Genomic DNA, 18,681 nt, shown 5'->3' with positions numbered 1-18,681 from the left:
GATGTTTTGAAAAATTTGCCTTGCGAGGACCAGGGCTGTCTCCTGGAGGGCAGCTGGGTTCTGTGACTGATTCCACCGGTCCGCTCTGGCACTTGAAGGAGGCAGCCCCTAAGCCAACGCAATCTAAAATGGGGTCCGTTGGGGTTTTTTTAATCATTTCTTAGGGATATGAGGCTTGTGTGGGTGTTTAGCTTGTCCTGTTCTTTCTGTTCCTAATTCTGAACCCACTGACTGGCGTCAAAGAACGGTCGTGTTGTAGTCTGACGGTGTCGTCTCCCAGGAGCTGGTGGAAGGCCAGGGCTTACGTCAAACTGATAAGGAGGATTGAGGCTGGAAAGTGGAACGTCTAAACAAGAATTACTGTCCTTGGGAGAGAAGCACATCCTGAAGAAATAGGTAAGCTAATGGAAATGTTTTGGGAACCGTCCGAAACAACTAGTAGGAGTGTGATAAGAAGCACCCTCCCGCAAACTATCCTCCTTATGATACTAAAAGTCACAGCCCTCGAGCTGGAGACACCAGCCCAAGCAGAGAGCCCTCGCCTCTGAGCGTGCGCAGCATGTTAAAGTCGCGCTGTAGCTTGAAGCTGAAATAAGAGAAATGTAGACCAATAGAAAACTGCTTTGTGTAATGACTTATGCATATGCATAGCTAGCCTGTATAAATACTGTACCTGTAGGAGCGAACTTTGTGCTAGCTTTGTGGAGCTGCCGCCTAGCGCCCATCTCTGCGCAGACGTGACATAAAAACACCTCTGCCCTGTGTGTATATTGGCGTCCCGCACACCGGGTAGACGACCTCACGCTTGTGGGATAACAGTTTTGACACCCCAGGTGGGACCGAGCTGACAGCCTCGCCCGGTTCGTCTTGCCGCATCCGACAGGGAGAAGAGGCCTGAGCGGACTCCAGCGCGCACCGACCTGTCGACTGGGGACTCCTTCAGCTCCTCTCCTGCGGTCGGGCGGTAAGTGACAAAACGGTGCAATGTTCCTGAAAAGAGGTGTTTTGTGGGGCTAGGAGAAAAGGGGGTAGGGGCAAGATGTCTCGGGAAGCAGGCGGCCTCTGTTCTGTTCTGGGCTCTGCATAAGACGCACCGGGAAAGACAGGTGGCAGTAGCGTAGTTCTGTTTGTTTCTCCACGCTGTCCTGTTCTGAGTAACGGAGGGAGACGTCCCTTGTTCTGGTTTGTATAGAAATGCTGGGTTTTTCGGTACCTGTATGGGTGCTGCTGCTTCCCAGGAGGCAGCCCTTTGCTCTCCTCTAGGATGCATCCTGAAGCATTGCAATAAACTTGGGGGAGATGCCATGACTGAAAATCAGCTAAAACGATATCGTAATCAACGGTGGCCACAATATCAATGGGAAGATGGTGAGAAATGGCCCGAGAACGGATCCTTGAAATATAACACTATATCGGAATTAATGTTGTGTTGTCGGGGAACTGAAAAATGGGATGAAATGCCTTCTGTGGATATGTTTTTTTTCGTTAAGACGCGATTGGGATATTAGGAAGAAAGGTGGTTTAGTGGACGCTAAACATCGGATTGGAATATATGTGTTAAAAGAGAAAAAGGGAAAACCTCGTTGTATTGAATGGGAAAATTCAGAAGAGGATATTCAGCTGTTGGTAGCTCCCCCCAAACAGCCCAAATCTGATAGCTCAAGTGGTAATGGAGTTGTGAGTGCTATCTCTAAAAGAAGAAGGGGAGAGAAACCGATAGTTCGAGCTGCCCTCAGACAGGCTGCAGGGCCTGAAGGAACACCGGTGTCCGTACGCGTACCTTTTACTGCGTGTGATTTATTAAACTGCAAACAGGCAGTCGGATCCTATGGAAACAATCCAGAAGGAATGTATCGTACTGTTAATCACGACTCCTAGTCCTAACTGGGGAGATGTACAGGCTCTCCTAGAATATTTGTTTCCCACTGAGGAGAGGAGAAGAATTTTAGAGAAGGCCAGAGAGGGACTGATCGACAAGGCGGGTGGGTTGGGGGGGTGTCGTGGTTTAGTCCCAGCCGGCAACTGAGCACCACGCAGCCGCTCGCTCACTCCCCCTCGGTGGGATGGGGGAGAGAATCAGAAGAGCAAAAGTAAGAAAACTTGAGGGTTGAGATAAAAACAGTTTAATAGGTAAAGCAAAAGCCGCGCACGCAAGCAAAACAAAGCAAGGAATTCATTCACTACTTCCCATGGTCAGGCAGGTGTTCAGCCATCTCCAGGAAAGCAGGGCTCCATCACGCGTAACGGTTACTTGGGAAAGACAAACGCCATCACTCCGATGTCCCCCCTTCCTTCTTCTTCCCCAGCTTTATATACTGAGCATGACGTCATGTGGTATGGAATAGCCCTTTGGTCAGTTTGGATCAACTATCCAGGCTGTGTCCCCTCCCAGCTTCTTCTGCACCTGGCAGAGCACGGGAAGCTGAAAAGTCCTTGACTAGTACAGCAACAACTAAAACATCTCTGTATTATCAACACTGTCTTCAGCACAAATCCAAAACATAGCCCCATACCAGCCGCTACGAAGAAAATTAACTCTGTCTCAGCTGAAACCAGGACAGGGGGGTGCTTGGGGGGTGCCTAATACCGATATGTACCTCCCGAAAGAGGATCCGGAGTGGGATCCAAACACAAGTGTGAGGGATTAGAGAGGGTAAAGGAATATCAGAAGTTAATTTTGTATGGGATTCAACATGGAGTGCAAAAGCCCAAGAATTTATCTAAACTATCTGAAGTAAGGCAGGGAGATAAGGAAACCCCGTCAGCCTTCTCTGAGAGATTGTGTGAAGTAGCTCGAAAATGGACAGATCTAGATCCGGAAGATGATAGCAATTCAAAGTTATTTAACAGGCTCTTTATTGGTCAAGCAGCAGCAGATACAAGAAAGAGATGACACAAGGTAGAGGGCGAGGATGGCATGACAATCTCACGGTTCTTCTCAATGGCATGTAAGGTACGTAATAATCGGGAGGAAATAGAAGAGAAGGAGAAGCGGGGACGAGTAACGCTGCAAGCTGCTTTGTTGGCTGCCTTGAGGGAAGACCAGGAAAAAGGGAGAGAAAATACAGGAGGTGAATTTTGTGGGTGAGGAAGGGGCTGTAGAAATAATAGTAGAAATGGTTATGACATTCCCCTGGGAATGAATCGGCGTGCAAATTGTAAGCAAGAGGGCCGTTGGAAAAAAATTGTCCATGCCGTCTGAGTAATGGGGAAAGAGAGACAGAAGAAGCCGTTGGAGTCATGCCGGAGATTGGGTTGGACTGAAGGGGGCCGGAGGAATCTCTTAAAATTTCCCCAGACGATCCTCTGGTTCCAGTCAAGCTGGGGAATGAAAGAAGAGGTTTTTTATTTTTCATTATTGATAGCGGAGCCACACATGCTGCAGTAAGTAGTTGTAGGGGACCCTTAAGTAGAAGTAAAAGAAGCGTTGTTGGTGCAAGAGGGAAAAAGACTTTAAGGCTGTTTTTACAGCCTATGGAATGTTCCATTGGAAACACTAAATTAACTCCTGAATTCCTTTAGATGCCAGAATGCCCCCTACCATTGCTTGGGTGGGATTTACTTGTCAACTGAATGCACGGCTAAGTTCTTCTGAAGACTCTGTTCAGTTGACTCTGTTCAGCCCCCAGGGGACCTCTCCTCTTTGTGGCGGATGCCAGCCTGAACGGGACCTCGCCTGTTTGGGGCACACGGATGGCGGGCGCTGTCGCCAAAAGGCAAAGCAGGGTCATAGCAGAGTGTTCCATTTCTGGGGATGGGCTCAGCCATCCCCTGCACAAATTTCTCCTATGTAGCAACGGGGATGGTAGCTTTCTTCTGTTTTCTTGAAGAACAAGAGGATGACGGAGCACGTTACAAGAGGACGATCTTTTTCTCTTCCTTTGGCAGTACAGGCACCCAAGGCCAGCCTGCATTCAAGGAACGGCATGGGGATATCTGTGTCGACCGTCAGCAGAGGAAGGAAGCGTCTTTTGGAGGCTGAGGCGATGAAGCAGAGTCCTTAATTGTTCTGTTTGATTTTCAACAGGGGTGCGGGGAGGGCCTGGGACATGCAAAACGTGGTCCCGGACAGGGGAGCTGTCTATTACATGGGAGGCTGAGAGAGCTATCGTGGACACCACTGGACCGGCATCCTGTAAGGATGCTTTCACGTGTTTTCTTGTTTAGAGGCCAACCTCGGCTTTGGGCTGTAAAGTGAAGTCTGCCAGGCCGGTGCCAGCTTGGCGGCAGCATCTGCCCATGGCAGCGCCAGCTTGGTGGTGGTGTGTGCCCATGCCTGTGCCAGGTTGCTGGCTGTGTCTGGCTTGTGAGGGTTGGGGTAATTGGCCCCCTGTTCCCCATGGCGTGGGCTCCAGCTGTGGCCCGGGGCAGCACAGGTGGGACCCATGAGGTGAGGATGGGGCTGGGCCCAGGGTTTAAAAAGGGCTGAGGATGGGGCTGGCCCTGCTGTATCGGCCATTATTTTAGTCAGATCCTGCATTCCGCTCAGTTAAAGGCTCACGAGAATTACTTAACATTTGCCTTTGGAAGTCATGCTTCAAAGAATGAATTTGCCACCAAATTTTTTTGACGCTAGTCAATGAACTCCTGTAATACTGCAGCAAAATGACATTTTGAGTGGTTGCTGAATCTCAGAGTGATACCATAGGCATCCCTGTTTGAGCCCTTACCGCAAGCATTGCAATGTTTGTTTCCACCCTGCTCGGTTCTTTTGTAAAGGTGTGTAGCGATGGGAGGTGCGTTATTCCCAAGGTGCTGCGGCGCCGATGCTCTGGCTGTCGGCAGCAATGGGCAAAGCGGAAGGCTGTGTGGCTAGGGGAGAATGGCGTGGACATGCTACTGCTCTCTCTGTTGCACCAGCATTTCGACGGCTGGGTTGGGCTGCTAAATCAATGGAACGACTGGAAGAAATTTCAGAAAAGTGAGTACTCTCCTATCTTTATCTTTTCAAGTCGTTGTCTTTCTACAGAGCCCTGTCCATGGCTTAGCTATTTGATTGGCGTGAAACAGACCCAGAATTTTGCTTTAAGTGGTGTTCTGGTTCGCCGAAATTCCCCGTAGGTAGAGAGCAAGAATTACAAACGTTGCTTGGTGGTTGAAGTTCTTGGGGTTTCTGTGAAAGCTAACTTGCCAGAATGTGTAGGAAGCAGCCTGAATTCCAGTAGAGATACTGCATAAAAGGTCCTCTTCTTGACAGGAAAAGAGCTTCACGAAACGTCGGCGCTGTTTGCCGTAGGGCCTCCGACATACTTGTTCAGTCATCGTGGGCTTTGTGCCGTTCCCGCAGGCACGATCTTGAACACATTTTGTACGGCAGCTGGTCTCTTAGCTGACTTTCTATCTCGCGCTTGGTTGCTTGTACCTGCTCAAGGCTTCCTGTAGTGTCAAATGAACCCACAGGAAAATGTCCTCAACTCGTGCTGGTAGGGCAAGCCCGCTGTAGTTGATAAAATCGGAAAATAGCACGATGTTTTGAAAAATTTGCCTTGCGAGGACAAGGGCTGTCTCCTGGAGGGCAGCTGGGTTCTGTGACTGATTCCACCGGTCCGCTCTGGCACTTGAAGGAGGCAGCCCCTAAGCCAACGCAATCTAAAATGGGGTCCGTTGGGGTTTTTTTAATCATTTCTTAGGGATATGAGGCTTGTGTGGGTGTTTAGCTTGTCCTGTTCTTTCTGTTCCTAATTCTGAACCCACTGACTGGCGTCAAAGAACGGTCGTGTTGTAGTCTGACGGTGTCGTCTCCCAGGAGCTGGTGGAAGGCCAGGGCTTACGTCAAACTGATAAGGAGGATTGAGGCTGGAAAGTGGAACGTCTAAACAAGAATTACTGTCCTTGGGAGAGAAGCACATCCTGAAGAAATAGGTAAGCTAATGGAAATGTTTTGGGAACCGTCCGAAACAACTAGTAGGAGTGTGATAAGAAGCACCCTCCCGCAAACTATCCTCCTTATAATCCTAAAAGTCACAGCCCTCGAGCTGGAGACACCAGCCCAAGCAGAGAGCCCTCGCCTCTGAGCGTGCGCAGCATGTTAAAGTCGCGCTGTAGCTTGAAGCTGAAATAAGAGAAATGTAGACCAATAGAAAACTGCTTTGTGTAATGACTTATGCATATGCATAGCTAGCCTGTATAAATACTGTACCTGTAGGAGCGAACTTTGTGCTAGCTTTGTGGAGCTGCCGCCTAGCGCCCATCTCTGCGCAGACGTGACATAAAAACACCTCTGCCCTGTGTGTATATTGGCGTCCCGCACACCGGGTAGACGACCTCACGCTTGTGGGATAACAGTTTTGACACCCCAGGTGGGACCGAGCTGACAGCCTCGCCCGGTTCGTCTTGCCGCATCCGACAGGGAGAAGAGGCCTGAGCGGACTCCAGCGCGCACCGACCTGTCGACTGGGGACTCCTTCAGCTCCTCTCCTGCGGTCGGGCGGTAAGTGACAAAACGGTGCAATGTTCCTGACAAGAGGTGTTTTGTGGGGCTAGGAGAAAAGGGGGTAGGGGCAAGATGTCTCGGGAAGCAGGCGGCCTCTGTTCTGTTCTGGGCTCTGCATAAGACGCACCGGGAAAGACAGGTGGCAGTAGCGTAGTTCTGTTTGTTTCTCCACGCTGTCCTGTTCTGAGTAACGAAGGGAGACGTCCCTCGTTCTGGTTTGTATAGAAATACTGGGTTTTTCGGTACCTGTATGGGTGCTGCTGCTTCCCAGGAGGCAGCCCTTTGCTCTCCTCTAGGATGCATCCTGAAGCATTGCAATAAACTTGGGGGAGATGCCATGACTGAAAATCAGCTAAAACGATATCGTAATCAACGGTGGCCACAATATCAATGGGAAGATGGTGAGAAATGGCCTGAGAACGGATCCTTGAAATATAACACTATATCGGAATTAATGTTGTGTTGTCGGGGAACTGAAAAATGGGATGAAATGCCTTCTGTGGATATGTTTTTTTCGTTAAGACGCGATTGGGATATTAGGAAGAAAGGTGGTTTAGTGGACGCTAAACATCGGATTGGAATATATGTGTTAAAAGAGAAAAAGGGAAAACCTCGTTGTATTGAATGGGAAAATTCAGAAGAGGATATTCAGCTGTTGGTAGCTCCCCCCAAACAGCCCAAATCTGATAGCTCAAGTGGTAATGGAGTTGTGAGTGCTATCTCTAAAAGAAGAAGGGGAGAGAAACCGATAGTTCGAGCTCCCCTCAGACAGGCTGCAGGGCCTGAAGGAACACCGGTGTCCGTACGCGTACCTTTTACTGCGTGTGATTTATTAAACTGCAAACAGGCAGTCGGATCCTATGGAAACAATCCAGAAGGAATGTATAGTACTGTTAATCACGACTCCTAGTCCTAACTGGGGAGATGTACAGGCTCTCCTAGAATATTTGTTTCCCACTGAGGAGAGGAGAAGAATTTTAGAGAAGGCCAGAAGAGGGACTGATGCAACAAGGCGGGGGGGGTGGGGGGTGCTAGATACCGATATGTACCTCCCGAAAGAGGATGCGGAGTGGGATCCAAACACAAGTGTGAGGGATTAGAGAGGGTAAAGGAATATCAGAAGTTAATTTTGTATGGGATTCAACATGGAGTGCAAAAGCCCAAGAATTTATCTAAACTATCTGAAGTAAGGCAGGGAGATAAGGAAACCCCGTCAGCCTTCTCTGAGAGATTGTGTGAAGTAGCTCGAAAATGGACAGATCTGGATCCGGAAGATGATAGCAATTCAAAGTTATTTAACAGGCTGTTTATTGGTCAAGCAGCAGCAGATACAAGAAAGAGATGACACAAGGTAGAGGGCGAGGATGGCATGACAATCTCACGGTTCTTCTCAATGGCAGGGAAGGTACGTAATAATCGGGAGGAAATAGAAGAGAAGGAGAAGCGGGGACGAGTAACGCTGCAAGCTTCTTTGTTGGCTGCCTTGAGGGAAGACCAGGAAAAAGGGAGAGAAAATACAGGAGGTGAATTTTGTGGGTGAGGAAGGGGCTGTAGAAATAATAGTAGAAATGGTTATGACATTCCCCTGGGAATGAATCGGCGTGCAAATTGTAAGCAAGAGGGCCGTTGGAAAAAAATTGTCCATGCCGTCTGAGTAATGGGGAAAGAGAGACAGAAGAAGCCGTTGGAGTCATGCCGGAGATTGGGTTGGACTGAAGGGGGCCGGAGGAATCTCTTAAAATTTCCCCAGACGATCCTCTGGTTCCAGTCAAGCTGGGGAATGAAAGAAGAGATTTTTTATTTTTCATTATTGATAGCGGAGCCACACATGCTGCAGTAAGTAGTTGTAGGGGACCCTTAAGTAGAAGTAAAAGAAGCGTTGTTGGTGCAAGAGGGAAAAAGACTTTAAGGCTGTTTTTACAGCCTATGGAATGTTCCATTGGAAACACTAAATTAACTCCTGAATTCCTTTAGATGCCAGAATGCCCCCTACCATTGCTTGGGTGGGATTTACTTGTCAACTGAATGCACGGCTAAGTTCTTCTGAAGACTCTGTTCAGTTGACTCTGTTCAGCCCCCAGGGGACCTCTCCTCTTTGTGGCGGATGCCAGCCTGAACGGGACCTCGCCTGTTTGGGGCACACGGATGGCGGGCGCTGTCGCCAAAAGGCAAAGCAGGGTCATAGCAGAGTGTTCCATTTCTGGGGATGGGCTCAGCCATCCCCTGCACAAATTTCTCCTATGTAGCAACGGGGATGGTAGCTTTCTTCTGTTTTCTTGAAGAACAAGAGGATGACGGAGCACGTTACAAGAGGACGATCTTTTTCTCTTCCTTTGGCAGTACAGGCACCCAAGGCCAGCCTGCATTCAAGGAACGGCATGGGGATATCTGTGTCGACCGTCAGCAGAGGAAGGAAGCGTCTTTTGGAGGCTGAGGCGATGAAGCAGAGTCCTTAATTGTTCTGTTTGATTTTCAACAGGGGTGCGGGGAGGGCCTGGGACATGCAAAACGTGGTCCCGGACAGGGGAGCTGTCTATTACATGGGAGGCTGAGAGAGCTATCGTGGACACCACTGGACCGGCATCCTGTAAGGATGCTTTCACGTGTTTTCTTGTTTAGAGGCCAACCTCGGCTTTGGGCTGTAAAGTGAAGTCTGCCAGGCCGGTGCCAGCTTGGCGGCAGCATCTGCCCATGGCAGCGCCAGCTTGGTGGTGGTGTGTGCCCATGCCTGTGCCAGGTTGCTGGCTGTGTCTGGCTTGTGAGGGTTGGGGTAATTGGCCCCCTGTTCCCCATGGCGTGGGCTCCAGCTGTGGCCCGGGGCAGCACAGGTGGGACCCATGAGGTGAGGATGGGGCTGGGCCCAGGGTTTAAAAAGGGCTGAGGATGGGGCTGGCCCTGCTGTATCGGCCATTATTTTAGTCAGATCCTGCATTCCGCTCAGTTAAAGGCTCACGAGAATTACTTAACATTTGCCTTTGGAAGTCATGCTTCAAAGAATGAATTTGCCACCAAATTTTTTTGACGCTAGTCAATGAACTCCTGTAATACTGCAGCAAAATGACATTTTGAGTGGTTGTTGAATCTCAGAGTGATACCATAGGCATCCCTGTTTGAGCCCTTACCGCAAGCATTGCAATGTTTGTTTCCACCCTGCTCGGTTCTTTTGTAAAGGTGTGTAGCGATGGGAGGTGCGTTATTCCCAAGGTGCTGCGGCGCCGATGCTCTGGCTGTCGGCAGCAATGGGCAAAGCGGAAGGCTGTGTGGCTAGGGGAGAATGGCGTGGACATGCTACTGCTCTCTCTGTTGCACCAGCATTTCGACGGCTGGGTTGGGCTGCTAAATCAATGGAACGACTGGAAGAAATTTCAGAAAAGTGAGTACTCTCCTATCTTTATCTTTTCAAGTCGTTGTCTTTCTACAGAGCCCTGTCCATGGCTTAGCTATTTGATTGGCGTGAAACAGACCCAGAATTTTGCTTTAAGTGGTGTTCTGATTCGCCGAAATTCCCCGTAGGTAGAGAGCAAGAATTACAAACGTTGCTTGGTGGTTGAGGTTCTCGGGGTTTCTGTGAAAGCTAACTTGCCAGAATGTGTAGGAAGCAGCCTGAATTCCAGTAGAGATACTGCATAAAAGGTCCTCTTCTTGACAGGAAAAGAGCTTCACGAAACGTCGGCGCTGTTTGCCGTAGGGCCTCCGACATACTTGTTCAGTCATCGTGGGCTTTGTGCCGTTCCCGCAGGCACGATCTTGAACACATTTTGTACGGCAGCTGGTCTCTTAGCTGACTTTCTATCTCGCGCTTGGTTGCTTGTACCTGCTCAAGGCTTCCTGTAGTGTCAAATGAACCCACAGGAAAATGTCCTCAACTCGTGCTGGTAGGGCAAGCCCGCTGTAGTTGATAAAATCGGAAAATAGCACGATGTTTTGAAAAATTTGCCTTGCGAGGACCAGGGCTGTCTCCTGGAGGGCAGCTGGGTTCTGTGACTGATTCCACCGGTCCGCTCTGGCACTTGAAGGAGGCAGCCCCTAAGCCAACGCAATCTAAAATGGGGTCCGTTGGGGTTTTTTTAATCATTTCTTAGGGATATGAGGCTTGTGTGGGTGTTTAGCTTGTCCTGTTCTTTCTGTTCCTAATTCTGAACCCACTGACTGGCGTCAAAGAACGGTCGTGTTGTAGTCTGACGGTGTCGTCTCCCAGGAGCTGGTGGAAGGCCAGGGCTTACGTCAAACTGATAAGGAGGATTGAGGCTGGAAAGTGGAACGTCTAAACAAGAATTACTGTCCTTGGGAGAGAAGCACATCCTGAAGAAATAGGTAAGCTAATGGAAATGTTTTGGGAACCGTCCGAAACAACTAGTAGGAGTGTGATAAGAAGCACCCTCCCGCAAACTATCCTCCTTATGATACTAAAAGTCACAGCCCTCGAGCTGGAGACACCAGCCCAAGCAGAGAGCCCTCGCCTCTGAGCGTGCGCAGCATGTTAAAGTCGCGCTGTAGCTTGAAGCTGAAATAAGAGAAATGTAGACCAATAGAAAACTGCTTTGTGTAATGACTTATGCATATGCATAGCTAGCCTGTATAAATACTGTACCTGTAGGAGCGAACTTTGTGCTAGCTTTGTGGAGCTGCCGCCTAGCGCCCATCTCTGCGCAGACGTGACATAAAAACACCTCTGCCCTGTGTGTATATTGGCGTCCCGCACACCGGGTAGACGACCTCACGCTTGTGGGATAACAGTTTTGACACCCCAGGTGGGACCGAGCTGACAGCCTCGCCCGGTTCGTCTTGCCGCATCCGACAGGGAGAAGAGGCCTGAGCGGACTCCAGCGCGCACCGACCTGTCGACTGGGGACTCCTTCAGCTCCTCTCCTGCGGTCGGGCGGTAAGTGACAAAACGGTGCAATGTTCCTGAAAAGAGGTGTTTTGTGGGGCTAGGAGAAAAGGGGGTAGGGGCAAGATGTCTCGGGAAGCAGGCGGCCTCTGTTCTGTTCTGGGCTCTGCATAAGACGCACCGGGAAAGACAGGTGGCAGTAGCGTAGTTCTGTTTGTTTCTCCACGCTGTCCTGTTCTGAGTAACGGAGGGAGACGTCCCTTGTTCTGGTTTGTATAGAAATGCTGGGTTTTTCGGTACCTGTATGGGTGCTGCTGCTTCCCAGGAGGCAGCCCTTTGCTCTCCTCTAGGATGCATCCTGAAGCATTGCAATAAACTTGGGGGAGATGCCATGACTGAAAATCAGCTAAAACGATATCGTAATCAACGGTGGCCACAATATCAATGGGAAGATGGTGAGAAATGGCCCGAGAACGGATCCTTGAAATATAACACTATATCGGAATTAATGTTGTGTTGTCGGGGAACTGAAAAATGGGATGAAATGCCTTCTGTGGATATGTTTTTTTTCGTTAAGACGCGATTGGGATATTAGGAAGAAAGGTGGTTTAGTGGACGCTAAACATCGGATTGGAATATATGTGTTAAAAGAGAAAAAGGGAAAACCTCGTTGTATTGAATGGGAAAATTCAGAAGAGGATATTCAGCTCTTGGTAGCTCCCCCCAAACAGCCCAAATCTGATAGCTCAAGTGGTAATGGAGTTGTGAGTGCTATCTCTAAAAGAAGAAGGGGAGAGAAACCGATAGTTCGAGCTGCCCTCAGACAGGCTGCAGGGCCTGAAGGAACACCGGTGTCCGTACGCGTACCTTTTACTGCGTGTGATTTATTAAACTGCAAACAGGCAGTCGGATCCTATGGAAACAATCCAGAAGGAATGTATCGTACTGTTAATCACGACTCCTAGTCCTAACTGGGGAGATGTACAGGCTCTCCTAGAATATTTGTTTCCCACTGAGGAGAGGAGAAGAATTTTAGAGAAGGCCAGAGAGGGACTGATCGACAAGGCGGGTGGGTTGGGGGGGTGTCGTGGTTTAGTCCCAGCCGGCAACTGAGCACCACGCAGCCGCTCGCTCACTCCCCCTCGGTGGGATGGGGGAGAGAATCAGAAGAGCAAAAGTAAGAAAACTTGAGGGTTGAGATAAAAACAGTTTAATAGGTAAAGCAAAAGCCGCGCACGCAAGCAAAACAAAGCAAGGAATTCATTCACTACTTCCCATGGTCAGGCAGGTGTTCAGCCATCTCCAGGAAAGCAGGGCTCCATCACGCGTAACGGTTACTTGGGAAAGACAAACGCCATCACTCCGATGTCCCCCCTTCCTTCTTCTTCCCCAGCTTTATATACTGAGCATGACGTCATGTGGTATGGAATAGCCCTTTGGTCAGTTTGGATCAACTATCCAGGCTGTGTCCCCTCCCAGCTTCTTCTGCACCTGGCAGAGCACGGGAAGCTGAAAAGTCCTTGACTAGTACAGCAACAACTAAAACATCTCTGTATTATCAACACTGTCTTCAGCACAAATCCAAAACATAGCCCCATACCAGCCGCTACGAAGAAAATTAACTCTGTCTCAGCTGAAACCAGGACAGGGGGGTGCTTGGGGGGTGCCTAATACCGATATGTACCTCCCGAAAGAGGATCCGGAGTGGGATCCAAACACAAGTGTGAGGGATTAGAGAGGGTAAAGGAATATCAGAAGTTAATTTTGTATGGGATTCAACATGGAGTGCAAAAGCCCAAGAATTTATCTAAACTATCTGAAGTAAGGCAGGGAGATAAGGAAACCCCGTCAGCCTTCTCTGAGAGATTGTGTGAAGTAGCTCGAAAATGGACAGATCTAGATCCGGAAGATGATAGCAATTCAAAGTTATTTAACAGGCTCTTTATTGGTCAAGCAGCAGCAGATACAAGAAAGAGATGACACAAGGTAGAGGGCGAGGATGGCATGACAATCTCACGGTTCTTCTCAATGGCATGTAAGGTACGTAATAATCGGGAGGAAATAGAAGAGAAGGAGAAGCGGGGACGAGTAACGCTGCAAGCTGCTTTGTTGGCTGCCTTGAGGGAAGACCAGGAAAAAGGGAGAGAAAATACAGGAGGTGAATTTTGTGGGTGAGGAAGGGGCTGTAGAAATAATAGTAGAAATGGTTATGACATTCCCCTGGGAATGAATCGGCGTGCAAATTGTAAGCAAGAGGGCCGTTGGAAAAAAATTGTCCATGCCGTCTGAGTAATGGGGAAAGAGAGACAGAAGAAGCCGTTGGAGTCATGCCGGAGATTGGGTTGGACTGAAGGGGGCCGGAGGAATCTCTTAAAATTTCCCCAGACGATCCTCTGGTTCCAGTCAAGCTGGGGAATGAAAGAAGAGGTTTTTTATTTTTCATTATTGATAGCGGAGCCACACATGCTGCAGTAAGTAGTTGTAGGGGACCCTTAAGTAGAAGTAAAAGAAGCGTTGTTGGTGCAAGAGGGAAAAAGACTTTAAGGCTGTTTTTACAGCCTATGGAATGTTCCATTGGAAACACTAAATTAACTCCTGAATTCCTTTAGATGCCAGAATGCCCCCTACCATTGCTTGGGTGGGATTTACTTGTCAACTGAATGCACGGCTAAGTTCTTCTGAAGACTCTGTTCAGTTGACTCTGTTCAGCCCCCAGGGGACCTCTCCTCTTTGTGGCGGATGCCAGCCTGAACGGGACCTCGCCTGTTTGGGGCACACGGATGGCGGGCGCTGTCGCCAAAAGGCAAAGCAGGGTCATAGCAGAGTGTTCCATTTCTGGGGATGGGCTCAGCCATCCCCTGCACAAATTTCTCCTATGTAGCAACGGGGATGGTAGCTTTCTTCTGTTTTCTTGAAGAACAAGAGGATGACGGAGCACGTTACAAGAGGACGATCTTTTTCTCTTCCTTTGGCAGTACAGGCACCCAAGGCCAGCCTGCATTCAAGGAACGGCATGGGGATATCTGTGTCGACCGTCAGCAGAGGAAGGAAGCGTCTTTTGGAGGCTGAGGCGATGAAGCAGAGTCCTTAATTGTTCTGTTTGATTTTCAACAGGGGTGCGGGGAGGGCCTGGGACATGCAAAACGTGGTCCCGGACAGGGGAGCTGTCTATTACATGGGAGGCTGAGAGAGCTATCGTGGACACCACTGGACCGGCATCCTGTAAGGATGCTTTCACGTGTTTTCTTGTTTAGAGGCCAACCTCGGCTTTGGGCTGTAAAGTGAAGTCTGCCAGGCCGGTGCCAGCTTGGCGGCAGCATCTGCCCATGGCAGCGCCAGCTTGGTGGTGGTGTGTGCCCATGCCTGTGCCAGGTTGCTGGCTGTGTCTGGCTTGTGAGGGTTGGGGTAATTGGCCCCCTGTTCCCCATGGCGTGGGCTCCAGCTGTGGCCCGGGGCAGCACAGGTGGGACCCATGAGGTGAGGATGGGGCTGGGCCCAGGGTTTAAAAAGGGCTGAGGATGGGGCTGGCCCTGCTGTATCGGCCATTATTTTAGTCAGATCCTGCATTCCGCTCAGTTAAAGGCTCACGAGAATTACTTAACATTTGCCTTTGGAAGTCATGCTTCAAAGAATGAATTTGCCACCAAATTTTTTTGACGCTAGTCAATGAACTCCTGTAATACTGCAGCAAAATGACATTTTGAGTGGTTGCTGAATCTCAGAGTGATACCATAGGCATCCCTGTTTGAGCCCTTACCGCAAGCATTGCAATGTTTGTTTCCACCCTGCTCGGTTCTTTTGTAAAGGTGTGTAGCGATGGGAGGTGCGTTATTCCCAAGGTGCTGCGGCGCCGATGCTCTGGCTGTCGGCAGCAATGGGCAAAGCGGAAGGCTGTGTGGCTAGGGGAGAATGGCGTGGACATGCTACTGCTCTCTCTGTTGCACCAGCATTTCGACGGCTGGGTTGGGCTGCTAAATCAATGGAACGACTGGAAGAAATTTCAGAAAAGTGAGTACTCTCCTATCTTTATCTTTTCAAGTCGTTGTCTTTCTACAGAGCCCTGTCCATGGCTTAGCTATTTGATTGGCGTGAAACAGACCCAGAATTTTGCTTTAAGTGGTGTTCTGGTTCGCCGAAATTCCCCGTAGGTAGAGAGCAAGAATTACAAACGTTGCTTGGTGGTTGAAGTTCTTGGGGTTTCTGTGAAAGCTAACTTGCCAGAATGTGTAGGAAGCAGCCTGAATTCCAGTAGAGATACTGCATAAAAGGTCCTCTTCTTGACAGGAAAAGAGCTTCACGAAACGTCGGCGCTGTTTGCCGTAGGGCCTCCGACATACTTGTTCAGTCATCGTGGGCTTTGTGCCGTTCCCGCAGGCACGATCTTGAACACATTTTGTACGGCAGCTGGTCTCTTAGCTGACTTTCTATCTCGCGCTTGGTTGCTTGTACCTGCTCAAGGCTTCCTGTAGTGTCAAATGAACCCACAGGAAAATGTCCTCAACTCGTGCTGGTAGGGCAAGCCCGCTGTAGTTGATAAAATCGGAAAATAGCACGATGTTTTGAAAAATTTGCCTTGCGAGGACAAGGGCTGTCTCCTGGAGGGCAGCTGGGTTCTGTGACTGATTCCACCGGTCCGCTCTGGCACTTGAAGGAGGCAGCCCCTAAGCCAACGCAATCTAAAATGGGGTCCGTTGGGGTTTTTTTAATCATTTCTTAGGGATATGAGGCTTGTGTGGGTGTTTAGCTTGTCCTGTTCTTTCTGTTCCTAATTCTGAACCCACTGACTGGCGTCAAAGAACGGTCGTGTTGTAGTCTGACGGTGTCGTCTCCCAGGAGCTGGTGGAAGGCCAGGGCTTACGTCAAACTGATAAGGAGGATTGAGGCTGGAAAGTGGAACGTCTAAACAAGAATTACTGTCCTTGGGAGAGAAGCACATCCTGAAGAAATAGGTAAGCTAATGGAAATGTTTTGGGAACCGTCCGAAACAACTAGTAGGAGTGTGATAAGAAGCACCCTCCCGCAAACTATCCTCCTTATAATCCTAAAAGTCACAGCCCTCGAGCTGGAGACACCAGCCCAAGCAGAGAGCCCTCGCCTCTGAGCGTGCGCAGCATGTTAAAGTCGCGCTGTAGCTTGAAGCTGAAATAAGAGAAATGTAGACCAATAGAAAACTGCTTTGTGTAATGACTTATGCATATGCATAGCTAGCCTGTATAAATACTGTACCTGTAGGAGCGAACTTTGTGCTAGCTTTGTGGAGCTGCCGCCTAGCGCCCATCTCTGCGCAGACGTGACATAAAAACACCTCTGCCCTGTGTGTATATTGGCGTCCCGCACACCGGGTAGACGACCTCACGCTTGTGGGATAACAGTTTTGACACCGCAGGTGGGACCGAGCTGACAGCCTCGCCCGGTTCGTCTTGCCGCATCCGACAGGGAGAAGAGGCCTGAGCGGACTCCAGCGCGCACCGACCTGTCGACTGGGGACTCCTTCAGCTCCTCTCCTGCGGTCGGGCGGTAAGTGACAAAACGGTGCAATGTTCCTGACAAGAGGTGTTTTGTGGGGCTAGGAGAAAAGGGGGTAGGGGCAAGATGTCTCGGGAAGCAGGCGGCCTCTGTTCTGTTCTGGGCTCTGCATAAGACGCACCGGGAAAGACAGGTGGCAGTAGCGTAGTTCTGTTTGTTTCTCCACGCTGTCCTGTTCTGAGTAACGAAGGGAGACGTCCCTCGTTCTGGTTTGTATAGAAATACTGGGTTTTTCGGTACCTGTATGGGTGCTGCTGCTTCCCAGGAGGCAGCCCTTTGCTCTCCTCTAGGATGCATCCTGAAGCATTGCAATAAACTTGGGGGAGATGCCATGACTGAAAATCAGCTAAAACGATATCGTAATCAACGGTGGCCACAATATCAATGGGAAGATGGTGAGAAATGGCCTGAGAACGGATCCTTGAAATATAACACTATATCGGAATTAATGTTGTGTTGTCGGGGAACTGAAAAATGGGATGAAATGCCTTCTGTGGATATGTTTTTTTCGTTAAGACGCGATTGGGATATTAGGAAGAAAGGTGGTTTAGTGGACGCTAAACATCGGATTGGAATATATGTGTTAAAAGAGAAAAAGGGAAAACCTCGTTGTATTGAATGGGAAAATTCAGAAGAGGATATTCAGCTGTTGGTAGCTCCCCCCAAACAGCCCAAATCTGATAGCTCAAGTGGTAATGGAGTTGTGAGTGCTATCTCTAAAAGAAGAAGGGGAGAGAAACCGATAGTTCGAGCTCCCCTCAGACAGGCTGCAGGGCCTGAAGGAACACCGGTGTCCGTACGCGTACCTTTTACTGCGTGTGATTTATTAAACTGCAAACAGGCAGTCGGATCCTATGGAAACAATCCAGAAGGAATGTATAGTACTGTTAATCACGACTCCTAGTCCTAACTGGGGAGATGTACAGGCTCTCCTAGAATATTTGTTTCCCACTGAGGAGAGGAGAAGAATTTTAGAGAAGGCCAGAAGAGGGACTGATGCAACAAGGCGGGGGGGGTGGGGGGTGCTAGATACCGATATGTACCTCCCGAAAGAGGATGCGGAGTGGGATCCAAACACAAGTGTGAGGGATTAGAGAGGGTAAAGGAATATCAGAAGTTAATTTTGTATGGGATTCAACATGGAGTGCAAAAGCCCAAGAATTTATCTAAACTATCTGAAGTAAGGCAGGGAGATAAGGAAACCCCGTCAGCCTTCTCTGAGAGATTGTGTGAAGTAGCTCGAAAATGGACAGATCTGGATCCGGAAGATGATAGCAATTCAAAGTTATTTAACAGGCTGTTTATTGGTCAAGCAGCAGCAGATACAAGAAAGAGATGACACAAGGTAGAGGGCGAGGATGGCATGACAATCTCACGGTTCTTCTCAATGGCAGGGAAGGTACGTAATAATCGGGAGGAAATAGAAGAGAAGGAGAAGCGGGGACGAGTAACGCTGCAAGCTTCTTTGTTGGCTGCCTTGAGGGAAGACCAGGAAAAAGGGAGAGAAAATACAGGAGGTGAATTTTGTGGGTGAGGAAGGGGCTGTAGAAATAATAGTAGAAATGGTTATGACATTCCCCTGGGAATGAATCGGCGTGCAAATTGTAAGCAAGAGGGCCGTTGGAAAAAAATTGTCCATGCCGTCTGAGTAATGGGGAAAGAGAGACAGAAGAAGCCGTTGGAGTCATGCCGGAGATTGGGTTGGACTGAAGGGGGCCGGAGGAATCTCTTAAAATTTCCCCAGACGATCCTCTGGTTCCAGTCAAGCTGGGGAATGAAAGAAGAGATTTTTTATTTTTCATTATTGATAGCGGAGCCACACATGCTGCAGTAAGTAGTTGTAGGGGACCCTTAAGTAGAAGTAAAAGAAGCGTTGTTGGTGCAAGAGGGA

This window comes from Mycteria americana, unplaced genomic scaffold, assembly GCF_035582795.1.
Source record: "Mycteria americana isolate JAX WOST 10 ecotype Jacksonville Zoo and Gardens unplaced genomic scaffold, USCA_MyAme_1.0 Scaffold_123, whole genome shotgun sequence".
Lineage (NCBI taxonomy): Eukaryota > Metazoa > Chordata > Aves > Ciconiiformes > Ciconiidae > Mycteria > Mycteria americana.
The sequence above is the reverse complement of the archived record's forward strand: the minus strand, read 5'-3'. Positions refer to the sequence as shown.